At 43.0% G+C, this 27,806-nt stretch overlaps 1 protein-coding gene across 1 annotated transcript in view; it reads left to right on the plus strand.

The window, feature by feature from the left end:
* Positions 1-8,469: 8,469 nt before the first annotated feature.
* The window catches only part of elavl2 (ELAV like neuron-specific RNA binding protein 2), a gene marked incomplete at its 3' end in the record, with an annotated part of 98,081 nt that continues 78,744 nt past the window's right edge, over positions 8,470-27,806 (plus strand). The window contains exon 1 of the mRNA XM_083789162.1: positions 8,470-8,534. The remainder of the gene's footprint in view (positions 8,535-27,806) is intronic.

Raw genomic sequence — 27,806 nt, forward strand, 5'->3', positions numbered from 1 at the left:
TGTGTGTGTGTGTGTGTGGTGTGTGGGTGTTCATTTCTTTTCCAATTTTCTGGCCTAATAAGCCTCCTGCATATTTTTTATAGTGTTATGTTTCTATTAAACACCAAGTGAGAAGGCTAATAACAGGAACAGAGAGCATTCCCCTTCTTTTCTGTGCTCTGATTTGACTAAAGCTCGACACAGTACTTGATTGCGGTTCACGTCACCGATCTACAGACTCACACCGTGTGTTAGTGATCTTGTAGATTGACTATTTTCTGTGCACGACCCCCGTGTGTGCACCTGAATCACCCATAATTGAGTTGGAGTCAGTCGGATAGTGTGTTACAAAAAACTGTGTTTCTATAAAAAGTCGTTGTCATGGCTACTCCTCCGGAGGAGGAGAAACCGACCGGTCATTACAATACTAAATTGCCAATACTAAAGCAAGATTGGACTGGTCTTGAAAAAAATATATATGTAATTATGTTTTCTTGACAGCTATGTGCCGTTCACCTGTCCCCAATAAAAAACTATTATGAAAAAAAAAAGAAACTCTGAGAGCTGTGGAGGTCCATGACATTTTAAAAAGTTTGAGAACCACCGCTATTGTAATTGTATAGCAGACGTGAAGTCCACATATACCAGATGGTGTGATTGTCAATGTCTGAGCCGCTTCCTCCCGCTTTCCTCCGCCTCTGGGTCTCAACACTATACTCACGACGCGACGCATTTAGACGCAGAATATGGATGCCGAGGTAACTGCTTAAGAGGCATCCACGAAGTCACACCATGGTGCTCCAGCATGGGGTGGCTTGAGTTGACGCTATAGAGCTCGTGAAATGTTCCCATGAGCTTTCTCCAGTCAGAGTGAGCAACACATATTAGCATAACGACTACAAAAGCCCCACCGACTGCTAGGTCTAAACGCAGACATAAGTGTAGCGGCACAACACGTTTGAGTTCTTAGCTGGAAAAGGTCAGAAGCCTGCTTCTCAAACATGGAGAAAAAGCAATTGCTGCTATTTTTGCTGGCATGCGTGACTACAGGCCTTTTTTTCTCTTTTCTCTGACAGAGGACTGTTTCTTTTTCTCTTCTAGCCAAAAAAAATGGGGTGGAGATGACAAGAGACAGCCCCGGGAAGTGCTCTCCTCTTCCCTCTATATATGCGTGTCCCTAATAATAATGCTAGCCACCGTCTTGTGCCCTGCCTGAGCAACTCTGGCTCGACTCTGCTGGCTGGCTGAGCCTTATTGGTGGTTCTTCAACTGAGGATGTCCTTTGACTTGAAGGTCGGCAGTGAAGTACAGTAAGCCTGCGTGCCACCAATGTTAATCCATTCTGACCTGAGATCAGATTCATACGAGGTTTCCGCCGGACACACACTGGTCTGATTAACCTATTCTGACCTGAGATCAGATTCTAAAAATGTCACAGTCGTTCTTCGATTTTTCAAAAATAGCAGACCTACAAGCTCGTATCGCGCCACTCGGTGGCGCGATATGAGCTTGTAGATCTGCTATTTTTAAATAGCTAAAGCATAACATGATGCCGACACCAAAATGGGTGCCCGGTCAGAATGGGTTAATCAAGAAATGTCTTTTTGTTGTAGACACTACTTGTTGAGCCGACCATTGCCTGGAGCCATGGACTATGACTTACCACGTCTGAGGCTGCTCAAATCTAAACTGTAGAGATGAACCGCATGAACCGTAGCTTCCCTACATTCTCTAGTGCTCGACATCAGCAAGAGAACACAATGTTACCAATGGTAATCTGTATGCTGGAATATTCAGGGTGAGTGACAAAATAGCAGCTAGGAGAATGAGACTTATACAGGACACTGCCAAAGACACCAGGAGCTGCCAGCCAGCGAACCGGTGCTGTGGGAACCAACACATGGGCACCGGTCACGAGGATGTCCCATACTAACATATTATGTGGATGTACACTCAAGAAAGATGCAGGAGCGCAAAGCACCAACGAGCTGGCCGGATGTATGGAGAACCGGGATGACTGGATGCGACGATGGAAGGCTCGTCTGAGGACGACCTAGAGAGAGAGAGAGAGAGAGATGTCGTAGTAGGTTCAGTGAAAACAGCTGATCTACAAGCTCACATCACACTACAATGCAACGCTGTATTATGAGCTTGTAGATTGGCTATTTTCGAAGAAGAGATGAGGTTTAGAGGGACCAAACCCGCGGCCAACGAAGTATAGGGTTTAAGTAGTTAAACATGCCAGTCTATAATCAATTAACTGAGGGCCTGATTTACTAACCATTTTTTAACCTAATTTCAGAATCATTCTGCAACTAGAAACACAATGTGTAATTCAGCAAAGAAGTACATTATCATTTTAAACCCACATTGTGTGCCATTGGCATCGAAAAGGTGTAGGATATATGTTAAGTGTGGTCGAGTATGCATTCTGCTGGATTTGCACATGCTCATGCATAACATGCCTGGGATTTCTCCAACACTGAAAACCAGGTGCAAATTAGCACAGGCAGGTTATATTATAAGAAGCGTCTGGTGGAGATGAATGTAAATAAATGCAGCAAAGAGACACAGATTTCCGATCGGTCTGCATAATGTAGATATAGATTAGACCTTGAATCTCCCACACAACGTTCCCATATGGCATTAACCCATTCTGACCTGAGATCAGATTCATACGAGGTTTTCCACTGGACACACACTGGTCTGATGAAACCATTCTGACCTGAGATCAGATTCTAAAAATGTCAGTCGTTCTTTGATTTTTCAAAAAATAGCAGACCTACAAGCTCGTATCGCGCCACTCGGTGGCGCGATATGAGCTTGTAGATCTGCTATTTTTCAATAGATAAAGCATAACATGATGCTGACACCAAAATGGGTGCCCGGTCAGAATGGGATAATCAAGCTCCTTGAAACTGTAGCTACGCTATCTGGTATATGGATGAATAGAATCTACAATAGCACTGCACCTGAAATATGCTTCCCCCAGGTGGATGCTGGGGGGAAGCATATTTCAGGGTTTTGTGCAACAGCTGTTGCAGTTCACAAACACTACAACAACATTCAACATACTAAACACATTTGCAGAAACAGAAAAACAAAAAAAATGAATGTTCAAGTCCAAGGCACCAAATCCTTGAACTATACCATCTGTTTTGTGTACAATTTTGGCTTGCTCTTATCCAGAAAGACGTCTAAAGTAAATGTAAGTAAATGGCACGAACCCTTGTTATTATCAAATTAGCTGCAAATAAAATAACAAAGTGCTGAAAAGTAACCAGGATACCAGGTAACATCCAAACCTTGTATCTGTCTAGAGCATTAGTGGACAAGCCAACTGTATAGACCAGAGCAGAATGTTTGCAAACAAACGTGTGGAGCTGTATGTTATGTACTGTATGTACAATATATTTACACAATATAAACGTGTCCAGACCATGAACTACTTTATGTCTTTGTTAGAAGATTTTTATAATTTTTTTTGTCTTTTCTGCCTTTATTGATACAAGTGAAGAATGTCAGGAAAAAGGGAGAGAGAGATAGGGAGAGACATGCAGCAAAGGTCGTCATGAACGGGACTCGAACACACTCTGGCCGGAGCCTATATGTGGCATGGATATTTAGAACAAAATATATCAGTAGGTAAAATTCTGCCAAACGCAAAATAGCAATGGCGCATTATAATGAAGCCTCTCATTAGTTACCATGAAGTTAGCAGCAAACACTGCTAAAACGGTCAGATCATACTATACACATCCAAATTAAGTATTTTGGACTTCCATTGGACACTGCTCTGTCCTACTGTTGATTTTGACAGCATATTTTGATTTAGTTTTAGTCAGGCTTTTGAGTAAAATGTTATTTTAGTTTAAGTCAAATTTTAGTCATCTGAAATGTTTTAGCTTTAGTCGATTAAATATCATACGTTTTTATTCGACTAAATCTACAGTTGATTTTGTTGACTAATGTGTTTTGGCAGGCCTGAGAGAGAGAGCGAGTGCATTTTCCGGCAGCGGCATCAGTCGCGGAACACCCGAGGCAGGCGGCAGTGTTTCTCGGCAGCATCAGTCCGACACTCTACCCCAAACCATAACCGCAAGCTCGACGCAACACATGTCGGACCAACGCATGTCGGACCAACCTTAGATAGCACTTCCGTAGACTTAGATAGCATTTGATACAGACTTATAGCATGTTATGTAGACAGCACTATAATTGCATTTTATATAGTCATAGCACGCCATAGTACATATGTATAGCATAGTAGTATACATGTATAGTTTCATTATATAGATATTCCACTGTTACATTCTTACGCATGTTTCATGATAAATGCTTTTATGTGATGTATTGCCATGCTTTTGTTCTTGCTTAATGTAAGTCGCTCTGGATTAAGAGTGTCTGCTAAATGCCTAAATTGTAAATTGTAACGCACTGCCGCAGAAGCGAGCGGCAGTCGAGTATTATAATCCCCCCGGCTGCCCCGGCAGCGCCGCGGCTGTTAGCCGGCAGTTGTGGCGTGGAACGGCGGCCCCGAGATGGAGTGGCAGTGGAGTGACATAATCCCCCAGTATGTAGTTGTGATTTGTGCACCTACCTGGCTGTCGGGACTCGAGACCGAGAAAGCCCACTGCATGCACACTCGCCACAGACATACTTCATAATTCATACTACATCGGGTGCCTACGCTCTAACAGAGCTGTTAGGGAGGCGGGGCATATCACACGTGTGCCTAATGCATTATGGTATGGTGGCTGTGTGTGCTATAGCAGCAGCCATCACCAGGCTCCGCCAAACTTTGTTAAACTCAACTGTCATTGCATCTCTGTATGTGTTTATGATTTTATTTTACAGACGGCACGGGTGGGCGGCCTTGCCTCTGGGCCCCCACGCAGTCGCGTTGTCTGCGTCACGGTAGTTACGCCCCTGAGTGCCACGACTCTTACCGGCAGTTGACCGACAATCTGACAGTGCCGCGGAACGGAGCTGTCATATTGCATCCACCTACTCCGGCAGGAACGGAGCTGTCATATTCCATCCACCTACTCCGGCAGCTGCCGGCCCTCTCCCTGGCAGTGTGGCATCTCATTGCCGTTGCTGGAGAATTGCACTCGCTGCTTCTGTCGTAATGGCTGTGTTGTGAGCTTGTAGATCTGCTATTTTCAGAGCGCAACCAGACCTTAAAATGACATGTCTTTTAGTTCTACTGGATCTCTTAACCACTAGTCCCCCCCTAACATTAGTCATTTTTTTTATTTGTTGATGAAATCAATATTTATATATTTTGTCTTAGTTTTAGTCATCATTCCTTAGTTTTCATTTAGTTTTTCATTTAGTTTTTGTCAGTGAAAGAAGGTAGTCGACGAAATACCACTGAATACCGCTCTGTCCGATGCAGGTTCTTGGAAGAACCGGAGTCTTGTCTGCAGTGAGCTGGAAGTGGTGGGAAGGGAGTTCTGTTTTGTGAGTCCTAATGTATTCATTTTATGAGCAATTGTTGCCCAAATTGAATTTCACTCGTTTGGAGTTGCATTGCAAATATTTCAGTGTTCCGGGTGGTCCCATTAGGTGATTGCGTAATTAGCTGTTGCCTTAGTAAATAAGACATTAATTCCCTGCACCTTGTGAGTGCAAATTGCACTGAAAGTAATTTGCCTTACGGGAAAATTAGCAATTTGCCTTGATGCACGTAAAGCTGGCCCTCTGAGTTAAAGTCAAACTCTGGAGTTTGACTGTGTAAGCACTAAGCAGAGCACGTTAAGTTTATTTCTATAGAACATTTCATGCAACAAGGCAATTCAGTGTGCTTTAAGTAAAGGCATTGAATGCATTTAAAAACATAATACAATTAATAATAATTATTATTATTATGTATAATAATAAATAGTACATAAATATGCTAAAAATGCAGTGGAGAACATAACATATTTTAGTCTGGATTTAAGAGAGTTTAGAATAGTTGGTGTGTAATTCTCAGATCCTTTTGGAAGTTTGTTCCGACTCCTGTGCATAGCTAAACTTCGCCATGTTTTGTTTTAATGGGAACAGTGGTCTGACTCATGGACGATCTCAGACTTCTCACCAATTCATAACATAGGGGCAAGTGATGTGCCCCTGAACCATTGTGTGATTTAAGTGTGATCACCAGTGTTGTGTGTACTGTGGTGCAAACCCACTCTTTTGACACTAATTGCTAAGGTTTTCTTTTTTTTTCTTTTTTTTTTTGCTGGGATGAGATACTCATGTCTCAGCATAAAATAATTACCTGGAAGTGCTTTCCAGAGCTGAAGAGCTGTTAACAGCAGAATGAAGAGTCTTATAGTCACCCTATTGTAGTCATGTGGATTAATTGTGAATTTGCCGTTAGTGGACATTGGAGTCACTAAACTAATGGCCATGTTCTAACCTTAAAGGACCACTTCACCACTTTTCAACCTATCTTCATATAATTAGGTCCTCACTAATAATCATGATGAAATGGCACAATGTTTTTCTACTCAGCCTGGAGGGCCGTGGGCAGTTCAGAAACCCGTCCACCAGTGACATCATCATTAGGCAGATATTTTTTAAACAATATCATTTTTTACAAAATATATGATACGAAAACGATCACTTCCATTTCGCATTGCAACTTTTCAGGACTAGAAAGCCCGCAGTTTCTATTAGCTTGGATTCCCCATCGATGATGTCACTGGCGGACGGGTTTTTGAACTGCCCACAGCCCTCCTATATGACACACGGACTGAGTAGAATTGTTTTTGCCATTTTATCATGATTATTAGTGAGGACCTATTATATGAAGATAGGTTGAAAAATGGTGAAGTGGTCCTTTAAACTCAACCCTGTGTTTTATTAGAAAGATAAGGGGGGGTGGGGGGGATTCATTTTGTGAAAAAATAGTTTATAACCTTGCATTTTCATTTCTCCATAATATAACAGATCCCTATGATACCAGTTACAGCTGCCAGGCGGCCAGTGAGGCCACAGCATGGTGAAGTAGTCCGGTAATCACATCAATCTTTTGACATTCAAGGACACATTTAGGTAGAAGAAAACACAGAAGACGGCGTTGCGTGCGTGCGTGCGGCTATGTGTGCCCATGCGACTAATGATATACCTTTTTTACCCCTACCAATGTGCTCCAATAAATATGTATATGTCAGTTCAGTGGTGTGCAACAACTGGGCGAGGTTACTTTACAAGGTTGAGGCATTTGTAAATGTGGCAGGATGCTCGGCCGTGTGCCTGCATGTGATAGTAACGTCCGATATTGGCGTTCTGAATAAAGTGTGTGACCCACACAGCACCTTGGACTTCCTCTGTGGCACACACCACAGGGGTGGGGCTGCGAACACAAGCGAAGGAACATTATACTATGGTCTCCTCTAACTTTGTGGTATATATATTTGTTTTGTTACAGTATACATTTGCACATACACAAAATGTGTCCTCTGCATTTAACCCAAAGTCAAAGTTGTACGATTTAGTCACACACGTTACCGCAGTGAAATTTGTCCTCCGCATTTGACCCGTCTCTTGCAGCGTGTGCCGCGCTCAGGAATCATTACGTTAGTTGATTTGACCCCCAATCCAAGTGCCAAGCAGGGGGGAGGCGTTGGCTCCCATTTTTACAGTCTTTGGTATGACCCGGCCGGGGATTGAACCACCGACCTCCCAGTTTCAGGACGGACACTCTTAACCACAAGGCCACTGTCTGGTTTATTGCGAACGCAGTGAGCCACTTACTATGACAGCAAGGGCTGAATGTCTGTGTGTGTGTCTGTGTGTCTGTGTGTGTGTCTGTCCCACTGTTACACCACCCGCCCGCCACCAGAGGGCGCAGCTGTAGCACACACACACACACAGGGCGCAGCTGTAGCACACACACACACACACACACACACACACGCACACGCACACGCGCACACACACACACACACACACACACACACACACGCACACACAACCACACACACACAAGCTGCGTTCGCTTCACGCATTTGCGCGTCTTACTTGTCTATCTATGAGGACGTAGTGTCATTAATACAGCAGTTGTAGGGGTTATGTGTCTTTCTCAGGGACACTTTGAATGCGTGCGTGCGTGCGGCTGTGAATGATATACCTTTACCCCTACCAATGTGCTTCAATAAATATGTATACGGTATATCAGTTCAGTGGTTTGCAACAACTGGGCGAGGTTACTTCTATCTATGAGGACATAGTGTCATTAATACAGCAGTTGTAGGGGTTATGTGGCTCAAGAGGTAGAGCAGGTCGTCCAATGATCCATGGGTCGGCGGTTTGAATCCCGGCTCCTCCTGGCTACATGTAGAAGTGTCCTTGGGCAAGACACTGAACCCCATATTGCTCCCGATGTGCTGGTTGGTGCCTTGCATGGCTTCCGCCGCAATCTATGTAAAGTGCCTTGGATAAAGGCGCTATATAAAATGCACCATTTACCATTTATTCTCAAGGACACTTTGACACTAAGACGGGAGGTGAACCGAGGATCTTCTGATTTCCAGACGGCATACAACTACCAGTGGTGGAAAGTAAGTAGTATATTTACTTAAGTACTGCACTACATCTCAGAGACAAATATTATACTTTTACTTTTTATATTTTTTTAACTTTAGTTACTGTAGATTTAGATTTTACTATTACAAAACATGCATGACCCATTTCAGCCCTATGGCCATTTGAAAATAGACGATCTACAAGCTCACAATGCTATTTTCAAAAGTTTTGTATACATTTTATACATTTGAAAACTTGTGAAATGGGACATTCTTCATAATGAATACCGTCTACTTTTGGTACTTTAAGTACATTTTGATACCAAAACATTTGTGCTTTTATTGAATTCCAGACTTTTACTGGTAATAGAGTAATTCTACAGTGTAGTATTGATACTTTTACTTACTGACTATATAGCACCACTTTTGGCCACCTTCAAGTCAAGGTAGTATCATTATAAAGCATTCATTTGTTTAGATTGTCTGAATAAAGATTTGAAGTTCTTCAGAAAACTTCAGGTAAGAATTTATAATGTGTTTTTAGAATCGGCCCCAGCAGGTCGTCTAAATGGGTTAAAATGTGTGAGCTCAGATACACGCGAAAGTCTCTTCCATACACAATCCAGTTAGCGTTACAATATGTGACCAGATTTGACTGAGACTGATTTTTTCCAAAAATGAGTTAGCACAGGCAGACTCTTCACATACTAGACTCACTAGAGCATGTCTGAAATAAGTGTCAGAGCTGAAATCGACATGTAAATATGAAATAAATGCTTAAACATGTAGCTAGGTGTAATGTTAAGAGACCACAGAAGTGAACCTTTCAAGCCTGTTTTCTCAACTCGCTGTTTTACATTACTAATACTCTATAAGCCATATCTCCAAAACTGGTGGGTCAAACTGAACAACCAATATGTCAAGTTGAAGCTATGATTCCCTGCTTTCATATAGACATGAAAAAACGAAAATAAATAAAATCAATGGCAGTCTCTCAGTCAGATTTGGTCACATATGCCCTTGCTCAGCTGGAACAAAAGGATAGAGGATTTCTTCCAATTCCAATCAGTTGACAGTCTGGGATGGCATTGGCCACACATTAGTGTATGGAAATAAATGAGTGAATGCATGTATGTATTTTACCATTCAATGCATTTATCTCTGTGACCAGCTTTTTAATTCTCATTCATCCTAAAAGGTGCAGTTCCAACACTATTGGGTCAGTCTAAATAAGCTCTGATTCATAATTGGCTCTGATTCCATGCCCTTTGAAATGACAAAAGCTAAGATACAAAGATTTGGAATGATCAGGTATTTGTGTATAAATATTCATGCTTTTGAACTTTTGGTTTGTTTGTTTTTTTAAATGCACACTATACCTGAACATGGTTTTGTATCTGAACAGAGCTGTTTCCATCACTTTGGCTATACATGGCCTTTTCAGGTCCCAAGGGGGTAATCACTACATTTCCCAGGGATGCCTGCTTGGCTAAGCAGTTTTAATACACAAATCAATTTTGCATTACCCCCTTCTGGCTGTGAGTGCTCATAGTGTGAGAGCCATGAAAAATTGATGGGCCTTAGCATGCAGATTGCAGCCCCAGTGAATCTTAAATCTGGCCAGGACCTTTTTTCCCACCCTTTCCTGCCTTCTTTTTTCTTATTTTTTTCACAATGTCGCGGGGGTGTTTGTTTTGCGTGTAAATTGTACCTCTGGACGCCCCCCCCCCCCCCCCCCCCCCCCCCCCCATGGACGCCCCCCCCCCACCAGTGAAAATAGAAAACGTTCGTGTCGGAGAGGAAATTAAACACACTGGAAGTAAGTGTTTGCCCTTGATAACTTCTGTTTCTACAGCGTGGTGGTGATGGAGTGGGCACACACACATGGTTTAGGGCTGCACGATATGGACAAAAATTCATATCACGATATATATGGCAGATATCTCGATATCGATACGATACGATATAATATATATCACGATATATAGGGCAGATATGTCGATATCGATACGATACGATATATCGTGCAGCAACATATTTTCTTAATGGGCGTGGCTAGCGATTCAGGGCTGGAGCCAGGCTACAACAGGACAGAGGGACAAACGGAGTGATGGTTTATTTTCCGAGGGGCACAGGCTAAAACAGAGGGCTGGCTTTAGAAGTGGACGATATATCGATATGTCGACGATATATCTATATCGCGATACCGTTGCCTTTTTGCGATACTGATATTGTGCATGTTCATACCTCGATACCGATACGATAACGATATATTGTGCAGCCCTAACATGGTTCCACACATGGTCCACACATGGTTCCACACAACATAGACCGATAAGCAGTATGTGTGTTGAAATGCACCACACATAATGACCAGTGACTATATAAACAGTGTTTGTTTTTAACACTGGAATTATATAGTGTCATTATATGGTGTAATTTGGCATGCCTTTGCATTTGAGTAGGTGATGACTTGACTGCTAAAAGAAATTATAGTGCCCATAATTAGGTTTCACTATGAAATGAAGCTATCAGAGGAGAGAATGAGGAAATTTCACACTTTGGAAATTAGATTGTGCAAGGTGCTGTGTTGATGTCCTTGACTATAGGCCTATCAAAAGCTCTTTTTCTTTCCAACGCCTCTCGCACACTTTGTCCTCTGACGAACACTGACAAAAAATCTGCAATGAACTGCAATTCCTTTACTCTGAGGGTCTTTTTCAATACCACTACATTTTGTTAATGTAATGACTTTCCAGTTCCAGAATAGGGTTGATCTCAACCGGTAGTATAGTGTGACATTAAGACTCTTGAATAGATCAGTACTGAATTCCTGCATCTAATGTGGCAACAGGGAGATTTTCCGTTCTAAAACACAGCAGGGCAATTACCATACAGTAAGTCCATTTGTTTCCTTTTAATGGTCTATAGGTCTAGGGAAAGCCTCGATCTGTTCTGGTCATTTAAGAAAATGCATGCATATTGACCACCAGGGATCTTTGTGGAGGTCAGCTAAATGATTGATAGTTAGGAACTAAATGGACAATTACAAAGTCTGTATAACTTCAAGAGTGTATGGAAGTAAGGGCCCATTTGTTTCCATGGTGTGCACTCTCAGAGTATATAGTAAACTACAGATTTTGCAGTGTAGACTGGAATCCCAGAGATTACCTATAAGACAAAGGGAGTCTGTTTGTGTCTGATAAATTAGAGATATATAATGAATAAATTAATCAATCTGTAGGCTTAAACACAATAGGAGGGTGGCAGAAGGCAGTGGGCATGCACAGTGACAGCGTGGATGGATTAATAAAACAAAAATGTATAGCTACTTTGTTCGATAATGCGGAAAGCAACTTGTAGTAACTTTTGGTCTCCGATGGGTGGAAACCTGAACTGTTCAATTCAATTTAAAAAAAATGGCAAAAGAACAAGAACCTGTATGATCGAATGCCCAAGGCTGAGCCAAAAAAATAGCAGCCAGGAGAATGAGACCATGCATGACACTGCCAAAGACACCAAGAGCTGCCAGAGAGCAAAATCGGTGGTGTGGTGTCACCAACATACGGGCACCGGTCACAAGGATGTCCCACATTATCCCATTCTGACCGGGCACCCATTTTGGTGTCGGCATCATGTTATGCTTTAGCTATTGAAAAATAGCAGATCTACAAGCTCATATCGCGCCACCGAGTGGCGCGATACGAGCTTGTAGGTCTGCTATTTTTGAAAAAAATCGAAGAACGACTGACATTTTTAGAATCTGATCTCAGGTCAGAATGGGTTCATCAGACCGGCGTGTGTCCGGCGGAAACCTCGTATGAATCTGATCTCAGGTCAGAATGGGTTAACATGGAGGGATGTACTCAAGAAAGACGCAGGAGCGCAAAGCACCCATGAGCTGGCCACATGTATGGATGGAACCGGGATGACTGGACGCAACGATGGAGGACTCGTCTGAGGACGACCTGGAGAGAAAAGCAGAAGCTCCGAGTCTACAAGCTCAACATGTTGTCGCTTCGCACTGCGTTTCGAGCTTGCAAATCTACTACTTTTAATACTTCACTGTGACGCAGTACTGTGATCAAGTATAGGCCTAGGCTGCTAATCTATAAAGATCTTTTTTTTTTAAATATGGACATAAGAGGTTTCTGCTCGACAGAGACGTTTTGTAACTAGTTTCCTCCAACACTGCAATGTGTACGTGACCCTAAAAATGTGAGGTACTGTACCTGCATACAAAAGCAAGCCCTGAAGATTCAGTGCTACACCTTTTTGTGTAGAGATGGGGGTTTGTTGCCATGGCAATGATAATGTCACTTCAATGGCAGAGATGGTAAGATGGTGGGTGGGTTGCATTTCATATGCAGGTGCTACTGTATGCCGGCTATGCGCTGAGGAAAGTGATGGAGATAATGGAATCAATTTCCTGTGATTTCTGAAGCATAGAGCTTGTGCCGAGAAAGGAATTACATGAGCCAGGGCTGAACATCATCCAGCGACTATTTGACTTCAGCTTGATCAGTGGGATTGAAAATAAATAAAATGTTTCGTGTGTGTTCACCTTCATATAGTATAGGCCTACGGTTGCTCATTGCTGCCATGTGGGATTAATTTTTTTCTGCTTGGTTGTGTCATATTATACCGACAACTTCATGTGGTAAAATCGACATCCTATGTGGTAAAACATCTTTATATGGTAAACACTACGGATAAAATACCACAGGGGCCATATAGCCGCCCTACCCATGGCACCTTGTTCTTGTCACATACAAAAAGTAGCATAGTTGGATATGGTTTGTAGTACTTTACTTATGAGGGAAGGCAGCATGTACACGTGTACAGTACACATGCTTAAACCATAGCAACTTCATTTATTCACACTTTGGGAGAAGAAGCTAACTACATTATAGGAGATTGATTTGAAATAGCCAGCACACAATGAATGTTTTTTTATATACCTCTCATGGACAGAAGCAACGGACACGTTTCGACTTTCGACTGTGGAAAACCTATTACTGTAGGTCGAAACGCGTGTATATGTACATATTAATATATAGCCTATATATATAGCCACGCCCGAGGCACCAGGGAGGAAATGAACCCCAGTCAGGGTAGTTTACACCTAAGTTTACACCTATGCCACCAAGATGTTCGGCCTTAAAAATCTATCCCGAAAGATTCGAAAACTCTTAATTTCTTAAACAGTAAACGGCTGCTTTTCTCCAATTGTTACAGGCCTTATCGTACAGTAGAATGTAATCGGATCAGCCTCCACTGTGACACTATATTTGGCTGATGGTCTGTGTTGTGTGGGTCAATGGCAAAGATTTCTTTCCTCACCATCTGCCTGCTCGATACTAACATGCTTTTCTTGCACTTTGGACCGCCGCAGCTTGCGTACAGCGATGTCGCCGCCGAGGAGAACGGGGCATCTTTCGCAGACTCACTTTCCCTGTGTAAATTCCCCTCCAGCAAATCCTCTAAGGGTTTCAGTCGGAAATGCCAATAGTGAAATCTGGTCCGTCAGCTCTAGGAGGTCAGGACACAATGTATTGAGATTGACATCTGCCTCGATGACATTGAATAGCCGTCGGCTTACAAAATATTTTTGGGTCAGCAAAGCAGCAGGGGGATGCGCGAGTTGACCTGTCACATTTGGCTCATTTAAGGACGTTAATATACACTCGCTATCCTAGCAAACACCATTGCACGCGCACACACGCTTCAAATTATCTTGGGCCCTCTTATTTGTTTCTGCACTCGAAGAAATGCGTCAGCTCAAGTACGGGGGGGTCATGGTTGTGATATTTGGACCTACATATAGTAGGTCACGGTCACTGATGTTTGCTCCAGCCTGGCAATGGAATGAAACCTGTCAAATATCCTTGTTGCACCCCAGCTCTTACGTGTGAGACCTGCTCAGACAGAAAATCAATTTGAATTCCATTCCACAGTGGCGTGCGTGTCCGCGCATGCATGTGTGTGCATGCACACGTGTGTGTGTGTGCGTGAGTACACCGTTTTATTTTATATTTGTGTGTGTGTGGGTGTGGGGGAGGGGGGGGGGGGGGGGTGTACACGCGCATGTACAGTATAGGCACATCATCATGTCCTTGAGCAAACACACACCGGTGCTTCTGTTCCGTATGATAGTATGTGATATACTAGCTAGGGTCTCAATGTGCAAGCGGCATGCATTTTGCACACGGTGTGCTCGCCTCATCGCGTGCCAGCATAATGCACATCCGTGCCATGCAGGCTATGTCTTCACACATCAGTGCGCATGCATGCTAGGTGTGAGGGCGAGGATGTCAGGGTGGTCTACCGCAGGCCAAACACCCGTCCTTGTTGTGGCTATATCCCATTCTGACCTGAGATCAGATTCATACGAGGTTTCCGCCGGACACACACTGGTCTTATGAACCCATTCTGACCTGAGATCAGATTCTAAAAATGTCAGTCGCTCTTCGATTTTTCAAAAATAGCAGACCTACAAGCTTGTAGATCTGCTATTTTTAAATAGCTAAAGCATAACATGATGCTGACACCAAAATGGGTGCCCGGTCAGAATGGGATATATACAGTACGCTTCTCGACTGAGGCTTTTCCAACGACTAATTCTGATCCGGCAATCGGTTTAGCCAACCGTTATGATTCTGCAAATGCCGGTTTTGGGCTGCCAAATGGTGTCCAGTCTCTCTGTTCCATCGATCAGACAGTCCTCTGGGCATCATTTGAGCTCAGTTAAAAGGGACATTAGCTTATACCACGTGACTTGTTGAAGGGAATATTGGCCCTGTAGATCAACTGTACTCCAGGATAGGCTGAGCAGCCGGGCTCTACTCTGTCTATCCATTCAGTGGTAGTGGGGTGCTTACAAGCAAGCAGTACATATGTGGGCTATGTGGTTGCTTTAGTTTATGTGCACTGTGTTGTAGTTTGTGTGCACACGGGCAGTGTTGTTTTTGGCATTTTTCGTCATAGTTTTCGTCACATTTCTCGTCGTAGTTTTAGTCGACGAAATCAACACTGCTGATGGGTCAAGGTCTGGCGGCTTGTGTTCAGTTCATCCTGAAGTCCAGTGTGAGATAAATTAACACACAGAGAGATTAACAGTAACGAAAAACATAGCATACTATTCAATTATTCTGAAGTAAAATAAAAGGCTGTGTAGATAGAAACTCAATGGAACCTTAAAGGGACACTTCACCCTTTTTGCAAAAAAATGTATGTTAATGACGTTTAGAAGCTTTAGAACACTTTCCTGGAGATCTTTATGTGTGTAATATGTGGTTTTAGATATTTTAGATTGTAGCAGTGAGCCTGTTGTCTCTGATGTCATGGACACTGGGCTCACTTCCTTCCTGGACTACATGTTGTCTCAGTAAGACAGCTCTCCCCCTATCCACAAGGAGGAGCAGTGCACCAAAGAATTATGGGAATTGTAGTCCAGGAAGGTAGTGAGACCAGTGTCCATGACATCAGAGACAACAGGCTCACTGCTACAATCTAAAATAACTAAAACCACATATTACACACATAAATACCCCCAGGAAAGTGATCTAAAGCTTCTAAACGTCATTAACATATATTTTTTTGCAAAAAGGGTGAAGTGTCCCTTTAAGAAATGGCATATTTAATGATCACAAAATGGGACCACGTAATATGAACATGAACAGCAAATGACCATGGATAAAAGCCAATACGACTCGCCATATCGCAAATCTATCGATTCGCTCCATATCAGTCCGTTGGTAGGGGGGGGGGGCGCCCCCGTTGGTAGGGGGGGGGGGGGCCTCGAAGCGCAGGGCCAGCGCTGTCATGTCTGTCCTGGAGAGCTCCTCCTGCTATATAGAAATCGCTGCTGTTTGTGACCTTGATAGGCACAGCCTAGTGTGCACACTCTTTTAACCCATTCTGACCTGAGATCAGATTAATACGAGGTTTCCGCCGGACACACACTGGTCTGATGAACCCATTCTGACCTGACCTGTGTCCAAATTATTGTCCATGGGAGACAAGTGCTACTATATTGTGCATCACCGTTGGCATATTATGGACTTCTGAATTAGATTATGTATTAGATAGCTGAACATCCATCTGAGCGGGTTTTGACTATACTGTACATCTGCCAAAGACACGTCCAGTGTGCAGAAATGCATGTTGCATCGCCCAATTGATTTCCTCCTGTCTGTGCAGGCCTGCCAAAGAGAAGATATAATGAGAGCTTGTTTAGTGTGCCTGTATCCAGTCCTCAAAGCATAGCCTCTAAGCCTGATTTATGCTCCGGCGCACGGCAGTGTCGCACGCCAAACATAGCAGACCTTAGATAGCATTTCTGTAGACTTAGATAGCATTTGACACAGACTTATAGCATGTTATGTAGATAGCACTATAATTGCATTGTATATAGTCATAGCACGCCATAGTAGGCTACATATGTATAGCATAGTAGTATATATGTATAGTTTATATGTATAGTCTCATAATATAGATATCCCACTGTTACTTTCTTAGCTTATGCATGTTTCATGATAAATGCTTTTTTGTGATGTATTCCCATGCTTTTTGTTCTTGCTTAATGTAAGTCGCTCTGGATTAAGAGCGTCTGCTAAATGCCTAAATTGTAAATTGTAATTGTAGACCTGCAAGCTCACAACATGCCGCGGATGCAAACGTATTGTGAGCTTGTATACTTGTTTTAGACGCGGGACACTGTCGTGCGACGAAGTATGAATCAGGCTTCATTCTGTAAGCCAGGCTACAGGGGATCCTCGCATATTAGAAATCCCATCCCAGTCGCAGTCGGCAGACTTGAACATTATTGACATATCATGTATGCATGCATGTATGTACTGCATATGCTGTAAAATAAGCCCCAGAGTTGGATGACATTTATCTTGAGCGAAAAGGAGGCAGCATGTCTAATGCTATTCAATGTATCATGTGCTTCTAAACGAACCTCCCAGAGCATTGTGGAAACATTGACCATAAAGTCGGAAACAGAGGGGTCTAATGATACTTATCTGTGTGCTTCTTTGAAAGTGCACTGTGTGTGTGTGTGTGTGTGTGTGTGTGTGTGTGTGTGTGTGTGTGTGTGCGTGCGTGCGTGCGTGCGTGCGTGCGTGCGTGCGTGCGTGCGTGCGTCTCTGTTGAAGGGGAGCAGTGGGGAGAATAGGAAAGCTGTGAGTGGCCCATCTATGAAAGCGCCATTAAATTGTCAGTTATGATGGATGTTCTGCCTTTTCTGCATTAACTGGTACATTAGAAGTCATTAATTCTTCAGGATGTGCACTGGAGATCGGAGCCTCCCAGGGGGGTCTCAATGCCTTGATAAAGCAGGAGAGGAGAGAGGGATGGAGTGGGATGGATGGAGAGAGAGAGAGAGAGAGAGAGAGAGAGAGAGAGAGAGAAAGAGATACAGTGCTGTTGCTGAAGCTTCATACTGGGAAAGAAAGAGAGAGATCGTTGCAGTGTGATGATGACCAATTCCAATGTTGATGCCTGCTCAGTGATTTCCATAGCCTTGAGCAGAAAGACTGATGCAAGAGCAACACTTTCATGCTTAATTCAGATCTGTCGTCTGATGGTGTTGCACGCCGGAAATAGCAATGCGACACCTTGCGAGATTGTAGATCGGCTATTCTCGCTGCACGTTAGCGCCGTACAGCTGAGTATAAATCAGGCTTTTCACTGCTTAAGAGCTGAAAGGATTCTCTCAGCTCGCAGCATTGTTTTCATGCCAAGAAGATCCAGAGAAAGTGGCTTTACAACACTGTCCTCAGCACATTCTCCCCACCCCAGCAGTCACAGTTCACGTTGAAAAGCTAATGGCTTTGCATTTTCATAAAATATCCATTTCCTTTTGTTTTCACAGTGTAACGTTAGGTGCAATTATAAAAAAGGTCACATTTAACCATGATAAATGGCGAACGCGCAGCCGAGTGAGTCAGACTTTTTCGTCGGACACATTAATCTGCTTGAGGGGTGTGTTGATATAAATCAAAAGTTTTCACATTGCAAAGGCACAATTATTCAACTGACTTTGTCAAAAGCCAAAGTGAGCTGCATATTGTGAACTGGGTCACTTTGCCCCCCTACCTGTGCCTATTTTCAACTTGTCAAAACCAGAATGCAACATTTCACTGACAATTAAACAACAATTAGTGGGCATAGTGCTCTTTTGATGGCCATCTGGAAATCAAACAACATGGATATCGTTTCTCTCTCTGTCTGTCTCTATCTCTCTCTTTCCGTCCGTCCGTCCGATCGTCCGTCCCCCCCCCCCCCCCCCTCTCTCTCTCTCTCGCTCTCTCTCTCTCTCTCTCTCTCTATGTCATGTTGACACAGAACCAGCCACCAAAGTGCCTCGATCAGCACAGGAGTCACAACCTTGAAGAGAGCATTATGATCACAACACAGGGCCACGCAGACACGCATGGGGGAATTTAAGGAATGTCAAGGCATGAGCACAGCAACAAAATCCCACTTCTATACTGCCATATATGTATAGCTTTCTCTTCGCACCCCCATGCCCACAAAGCAGGGAAACATAACGACACCTCCAGGACGTGAAATAGTCCTATGTTTATCCCCCAACCCCCCCCCACCCCCCCCCCCCCCCTTTCCTCTTTATGACCTGTTCTGTACATGTACAACCTCGCCATCTGCCGTGTTTTAAAGCCAGTAAAATATGTTGAATGGAGGGCAACGGGGACGAGTGGGGGTGGGGGATGTGCGCGTCGTGCGTTGAGTGGTGGGCTGCGGCTGGTGTGTGTGGTCAATGGAAACTGAAACAAAGCAGCCCACCACCAAGGTCCCACAATCTCACACACTTTCGCTGTGGGCGACCATGTATGCCGGCAGATATTTATCATCCCACGACAAGCGGGTCGCGAGCAAAGTCCCGCGACCATTGTTACTGCCTCTGTATTTATTGTCAGGCCTGCTGGGGCCAAGATCACAGCTGTTTGTTTGTTTATTTATTTATTATTATTATTTGCTTTTTATGGCGGTGTGTCCTATAAGCAGAAATGTGTGCAGAAATTGCTCTGAAGTTGGGCTATTTACAGACGTATATAGCCTTCCGAGTTGCGTATGATTGATGACCGCAATGCGTATTGACTTATGTAAGTCCTTGGGTATGGACAGTTTATATGTTTAGGTTTAGTTTTTTCGTTTTTCTGGGGGGAGTGTTGATACTGTTGGGTCTTGTGGACATGTTTATTCCCACCCACCGCGTCGCTGTGTCAGTGCCTTCATTTGATGTGGCATGTCTGTTAAATTGAGGTGTTGCGATTGTCAGAGGCTCCATTAAAATGGAATTTGACATGTTGTAAAAAGCCATTGGTGTCGTGCTAGACGTTGTCGTTCAGACTTCTGGCTTTATACAGCCGCAGCTTCACACTTTCCCAGGCTGCGGTCTCACCCCCCATAGCTCCTTTTCACCAACTGGTTCACTACGTCAAAACACCTGGGGAAGGTTATCACAGGGGCAGAAAGGCAGAGACAGAGAGAGAAATATCCCACTTTTGCACTACATCAGCAGAAAGCCAGATGGTCTAGGACCAAGTGTTCCAACTTCCCTCCTATTAAAAAGTGTTAGAAATATTCCCTATGTATTATGCAAGCAGAACCAAAAGTTATATCTTCTGAACCTAGTTTTATACTGTGTATACCAAAATTAGATCTGCCGCCCCCTGCATGTCCTCCACACAGCCATAGGGAGTCTGTCAAAACCATGCTGTGTGATAACTGGAACCCTCCCAACAATGTATCAGTATTTTTTATTCTTTTATTTTATGTGTTTTATCTTTTGTTTGACACTTCCTGTATGATGATTATTGTCTGACCCCCAGGGAGGAAGTTGAGTGTGCTGAACTCTCCCCTCTCCTGGCTGCACTTAAATACATCCCACACACTCTCTGAGCACAAGAGCTGAAGAGAGAAGTTCCCCTCGAAGCATTCAAACCTTCTCCTCTCATCTGGTTGACCTATGGCAGGCTTCCCTCACCCCTTCCCCCCCAAGACCTTTGCTGGAATACTCACGGGGCCTGGCTAATTGCTCTTAATATGATAAAAAGAAAAATCGAATAAAAACCGAGTCTGGTGTTGTGGGCAGGCAGTCTGTCAGTATATCCGATCAGAGATCGTCCTCCTTTAGGGCACTTCACATCCACATGCCTGTTCCATTTGCATCGTCTATTGCCATGTAGTGGAGACCTATGTGTGATTCCCATGGTGTATTACATATTTTTTCAATATTTTATATCCCACAATTTTTTTTATAACACATTTTTCACCACTGCCAATTGCCTAAGCTGTATAATTCTGGGCACTATACTCTCCCTCTGCCAACCTAGGGAGAGCCCCAAACTGAGCTCATGCCTCCTTCAGTGCATGAGGAGTGATCAGGCCGCTTCTTATCACCTGATAGGGGGGGGGAGTTTCCCCGGTAGGATGTAGCATGTGGAAGGAACACATTATTCCAACCAGTTCCGAAGGCAGTAGAAACCAGGATTACTGCATTTTTTTGTGAGGTTACCTACTAGGGGATATGGGGATGCATGGCTTATTCACAGAGATGGGCAGTATTTGAAATACATGTATTTGAAATACGTATTTGAAATACTTTTTTGTATTTTGTAATTTGTATTTCGATGGGGATGGAAGATGTATTTTGTATTTTGTATTTAGATACATTTTTGACCCAGTATTTGTATTTTGTATCAAAATACATTTTCAATGTATTTTGCCCATCTCTGCTTATTCAAATATATTTGTGACATGCCCTTTATATTTAGCAAAACATAAACAAAATTGACTACAGTAGCCTACATACAGTAGTCAATTGCTTGCGCTTGTTACTGTGCATTGGGGCAACCAATAAAGACCAAATAAACTAGAAGATAAATTCAACCGGGGATCACAAAATGTACTTGAAGGAAGTGGGCGGGAACACCACAAACTCTAAATGGCATATTGGAGCCAGCCAGAAATGGAAGCCCTCTGTCCCCAATATTTCAACCATTGTATGCCAGCAGTCACTTGGCACCGTCCATGAGGACTGAGGACGACCTAGAGAGAGAATGTTTTAGTGACTAACCCATTCTGACCTGAGATCAGATTCATACGAGGTTTCCACTGGACACACACTGGTCTGATTAGCCCGTTCTGACCTGAGATCAGATTAAAAAAATGTCAGTCGTTCTTCAATTTTTCAAAAATAGCAGACCTACAAGCTCGTATCGCGCCACTCGGTGGCGCGATATGAGCTTGTAGATCTGCTATTTTTCAATAGCTAAAGCATAACATGATGCCGACACCAAAATGGGTGCCCGGTCAGAATGGGCTAAATGACTAAATGTTCCGGGGCTTGATGCCATGCTGAAAATAGCCGATCTACAAGCTCACAACACATCGCAGTGCGACGCGTTTTGAGCTTGTAGATCGGCTATTTTCGACGAAATTGCCGATATATTTAGTCTTAGTTTTAGTCATCATAGCTTAGTTTTCATCTATTTAGTTTTTGTCAGTGAAAATTGGTAGTCGACGATCATTTTTCGTTTAGTTTTAGTCAACAAAATCAACACTGCTTTCTGTCAAGGAAGTTGTACATCACTCCTTATCTAGGAGTCACCTTTTTTAATTAGTAGGCTAATAAGTACCCGCTTTGAGTTGAATTGCCGTATCCAGTATACGTATTTTGTATTTTGAAAATACATGAAAATACATTTTCCAAACATGTGTATAATGATAAGTAAATTCATAATTGTTTGCCAAATATAAATTAATGACCCGTCAGAATGTCTAATACATTGAAGATTATTAAGAATGATACACTTTATATTTTAAGCAAATAAAACAGGACCCACAAAGGAATGGTAACTCAAAACGTACCTCTCATTTGTAGTTCAATTTGAGAACGGAACACTGTCGTCCCCCGTCCCCGTCCCCCCTCCTCCCAGTGAGCTGTGGCGTTCCACAAGGAAGCATACTAGGGGCTTTACTGTTCCTAATATATGTAAACGACATGACATCAGCTTGTGACTGCAACTTGTTCCTGTTCGCAGATGACTCAGCACTGCTGGTCTCGGACAGGAACAAACTGCAGGTTGAAAAGACCCTCAGCTCTGAACTCGGTAGAATCTGCACCTGGCTCAATGATAACAAACTATCCTTACACCTGGGAAAAACTGAATCCATCCTCTTCGGATCAAATAGTAATCTCAGCAAGGCAGATGGCTTCTTGGTTAGAGTGGGTGACAATATTATCACACGAAAAGATGAAATTACCTACCTAAGTTCCATCCTGGAGGCCAATCTTTCCGGTGATAAAATGGCCACCAACGTAATAAAGAAAGTCAAACAAGATTCCTTTACAGGATCTCCTCACTGGTCAACAAAAACACCTTGAAGACCTTAACAGGAGCCCTCGTACAAGGTTTCTTTGACTATGCATGCACCTCTTGGTACCACAGCACCTCAAAGGCCCTTAAAACAAGGCTCCAGACCTCCCAAAACAAACTGGTCAGGCTCATACTTGGCCTCACCCCCCAAACCCACCTCACCCCTGCCCACTTTGACAGGCTGGGATGGCTTAGGGTTGACGACAGAGTACAGCATCTTGCAATGGGTCTGGTCCACAAGATTCTATACGCCACCAAGATACCCATGTACCTGTCTAAATACTTCCTTAATGTAAACGAAGTCCACGCCCACAACACCAGAGGGAGTGCAACAAACCATGTACAACCCAGATTCGGCACAAACAAGGGACTAAATTATTTTCGCTCCTATGCCACCAAAATGTGGAACACTGGAACGCCCTACCAACAGTCATTAAGACATGTGAATCCCTTGACTCCTTCAAAACCGCTCTCAAAGGGCTGCAATTCAAAACTGGTCCCTGTAAAATCTGAATCCCCCCCCCCACCGCCCCCCCCCCCCCTTTTCCCCTCGCTGTATATGTTTCTTTTCCCTTTATGATGAATTCTTGTTCTGTTCTTTAACTATATAGTGTCTATTTGTGCGTCTCTAAATGTTTTGATGAATTGAACAAGGTGGACCCTCTTGTAAACAAGTGTAATGCTTAATTGGGTCGTCCACTCACAGTTAACAGTCTTTGTATTGAGTCTGTGCTTGAAATGTACTGTAATTCTGCAAACTGTTAATACATATTTCAATCAATCAATCAATCAAGTGTGTAAGCCAATCAGAAGGTGGAATAGAAGTGACAACATCACACATTGTGTTGTGTTGTGTGTATGGGTGTGTGTGTTTTGCCCCTACAGTTTAAACCTGAGGCAGTGTAAATGTTTAACACGTGTCCATTTGAGAATAAAACTAGAAAAAGTGCCCTTCTGGGCACAGGTCTCCACCAGGTTATCCACAGATCCGTGCAGTTAGAGGTAAAAACACTTTTCGGCCAGTTATAGCGCCACCTTGAGGCTGAGTTGAAATTGTTCATGTGGCATTTCGTCTTCGGCCTAGTGGGAATGTGGGTGCACAATTTCACGGAAATCACCAGATGTGTTCATGATTTGCAGCATTTTGTTTGAAACTGAGCACTCCTGTGAACTTTGGAAGCCAATCTTAACCAATCAGGATGGAGTGTGAGAAATCTGAAAGACCGGTTTGGTTGAATGGCTCTAGAGAGACTGTGTACCAATTTGCGTGATGTTTGGACAAAATCTGTAGGTGTGCTGTGCAAAAACCTGTTTTGCACAAAGCGGCCTCCTGGTGGCGCTATAACAGGCCGTTCTGGAAAGTTTGGGGCAGAGGTTCATCGTTGGCATCCAGGGAGTGTGTGTGCAAAATTTGGCATCGACCGGGTTAACGGTGGCCGAGATTAGCTGGTCACGGACGGACACACACACACACGGACGGACGGACGGACGGACGGACGGACGGAGTGCAAAACATACTCTCTCCCCATGCCTTCGGCCTGGTGGAGACAATTACATTAAAACAAAAAAAGTATTTTATGTATTTGAAATACAGAAAATACTCAATCTGAAAGTATTTAGATACAAAATACATCTCATTTCTTCCATCCCAGCGAAATTCAAATTACAAAATACAAAAAAGTATTTCAAATACGTATTTCAAATACTGCCCAAACTGTCTGTTGTGACTGGAAGTTGTTTCACCGTATATGTGTGACAATGAGTCTTGTCAACTTGGGTTCAAACTCGGTGGCAGAGAATCTGGGACGCGCTGCTCCCAGAAAGTATTGTGAAATCTGTTTCCCCTCCTTGCAAGAGCCAGGGCCTGTTGTTTAAGTCCATGTTCATCGTTCGTTCCCCATAAAGTACCACACAACCTTTTGAGAGGGGCTGTAATAAATCAGAGCATTCCTGACACGACAGGGGAAGATTATGCAGGAGCAGAATATGGTCGGCAATAATGAAGGAGATTTCACTTTGGCCGTTCGTCACATGTCAAGCCAACTGAATGGAAAAAGAAAGAAAAGGGAGAGAAAGAAAAAAAAGAACATTGCAAAAGACCTATATTAGTAGAGCACGTAGAGCTATCAAAAGCGCCCCTAAACTTTTAAAAGGAAAGATATTGGGAATGAATGGAATTATGAACTGTCACGGACAGAGTATAGTAAGTCATTTTCCTTTATTCCCCCGTGGCCATCCATGGCCTTTTCAGCAACTCTGATATTAGAAAATATTACTGCAAGAATTATGTTTTGACATTCAAATGTTATTGCATCCTTCAATATGTGTGTTTTGCTAGTTTGCTCTCTCTCTCTCTCTCTCTCTCTCTCTCTCTCTCTCTCTCTCTCTCTCTCTCTCCCCCTCTCTCTCTCTCTCTCCCATGCATGTTCTTTTGAATAATGGGGCAGGCTTGACAGACAGAGAGATTCTCTTTTGCCTTGTTGTTGTTTTAGCCCATAAACCCCACCCCACTGTCCTACATGGTCTGGACTATTTTGCAACATCTTGGCTACATCATAAGTGCATCAATAATTGAGTGTGCTCACAGAGGGTGGTGGGGGTGCAGGGCAGTGCTAAAAATTTTATGGCTTGTCATTATGGAAGCCCCCCCCCCTCCCCCCAAAACCCCACCCGCCTACCCCCGCCCCCGGCCTCCAGCACCATCTTTCACCTCCCATAGTTTCCCCCTCTCCCCTGGGCAATGTCTCTCTCCCTCTCCAACAGGAAGTGGTGTGATATGGAGACGTCTCTGGGGGTGGCGGTGGGGGGGGGGGGGGATATTGCTGTCGGCCCGGCGGTGACATCATGTGCTATTACACAGTCTGATCTAACTTAATGCACTGAATAATATCAACCTGTGGCCCGCTTGTGGGCCGCGACTGAGGCCAAATAACCGTGATGATATAACATTTATATTAAAGAATATACAGTATATGAATTATATATTAGGACCCTCTCAAAAACGAGATACTATATCTCAAATGTATATCTCAAATGTTTCACCTGTGTGAAGTGAGGGGCGCTCTTATCATCTTCCAACATCCAATCCTTGTCTGTTCTATGATTAGCCTATGATTAGATGATACATGTAATGATGATGTAAAACAAACGGTGTCAAAACAAATTGTTAATGGGATTTAATGTTTGTGTTAGGGACAAAAGAAACATTCATTTCTCTTCATTGTCAATGGCATTTTAAAAACAAACATTGAAATAAAAACAAACATTAAACCTGTAGGGACTACCGCCTCTCAAAGATTGGTTTTCATTGTCATACCAATAAATAGGAATTTTATAATCCACCCATCTGACCACTTAACAAGGCAGCAAGGGATAACAAGGGATATTTAACTTTCAAATAAAATAAACAAAAAATATATAACTTATTTAAATAAGTAAATAAATAAATTTGGGTCCCTTAAATGTACTGAAATCAAAAGTAGGCTACAATAAAAAATAAAATCCATAAAAGTCCACCACTAATTATGTCACAAAATATACAGTAGAATAAAAACAGATGTCTAAATGTCGTTCCATTACGTGTGAGGTCACATTCTATTTTTATTTCTGCATTTTGCAAACATTAGCTCTTCAGTTAGATTTCATATATGATTGACTTAATTTATTGCAGTGTCGCTGCACAGTAGTGCTTTCATCTGAGAGACTTGCCATGTTACAGCCAGGTGATTCATGTTGTTGTTCTGGAAAATGGGACATGTATACAGTATCCAGCGCTCATAAAGCTGTTGATGATGTGCCTCTGTGCTTCTTTGATCACAAGGCTTTGCGGAGACTAGTATCAAAGTAACATTTACACACTTGTCATCAGTGATTCTTCATCCTGTTTCAGGGGGAAGAACATTGTGTGACGGCTGCACCTATCATGTACTCAATCACTGACTGTGAAACAGAGCCTTCATATAATACTGTGTTATCTTCAGGTCAAAGCTTATGCAAGCCATTAGCTGGGAATAACAGAAACATTTGAAATAAATAGCAACTGACCATCTGCATTAAAACTACTTATGCAAATACTTTTAAGTGCTTGAAAAGAACATATCAACCGAGTCGAGCGTAAATAATGCAATGTTGTGTCTAGACAGAGCGTTTTGATCTTTGTGGTTGGTAAGACTTTCAATTATTTATATATACTTGTATATACGGTTCTTTTGTCTTGCAGGGTTTTGGCGTAGAAATACCTCACTATGTATAAAGCAAACAAACAGCCTTGACTAGACTAACTCACTTGTTTTACAGACTCAAGTAAATGAAAGTTAGATTCTGACGTATATTTTCTTAGCAACTTAAAGAGAGAGAAGACTGACGACGGTGCAGGCAAATTAAAGTTTCCAAGTCCATTTTATTGTAGAGTACAGAGACAGCAGATCACAGCCATGGAGCTGGAGCCCCAGCCCCATGGACAAGCTCCTTCAGCCTGTCGGCTTTACTAGGCTATATTTAATGTGAATTGTGGTTCCAATATACATCAATTCAATTGAAAAAACGCACTACAGTTGCAAGTCTGGTGTTTCAGAATCAGAAAGCAATATTTAACAAAGAGATTACTAGTGGCCCGGACGGTTAGCTCAACCATCTGGTCACCTAGGCTTCCAAACCAGCTGGACGGCGTGCTGCGGGTTTGACTCCCAAGCCCGACGGCATTTGCCGCATGTCACTCCCCATCTCTCTCCCCCTTTCCTGTCTGTCTACTGTTCCCTATCAATAAAAGGCATAAAAAAGCCCCAAAACAAATCTTAAAAAAGGGGGGGGGGGGAAGAGACTAGTATGAGAACACAGTGATGTTGACCATGTGTGGTTTGTTAAAGGGATTGTGACATAAAAAAAAAGGTTTTGGAAT

The sequence above is a fragment of the Protomyctophum parallelum genome (genome assembly GCF_964188405.1).
Source record: "Protomyctophum parallelum genome assembly, chromosome: 18".
NCBI lineage: Eukaryota > Metazoa > Chordata > Actinopteri > Myctophiformes > Myctophidae > Protomyctophum > Protomyctophum parallelum.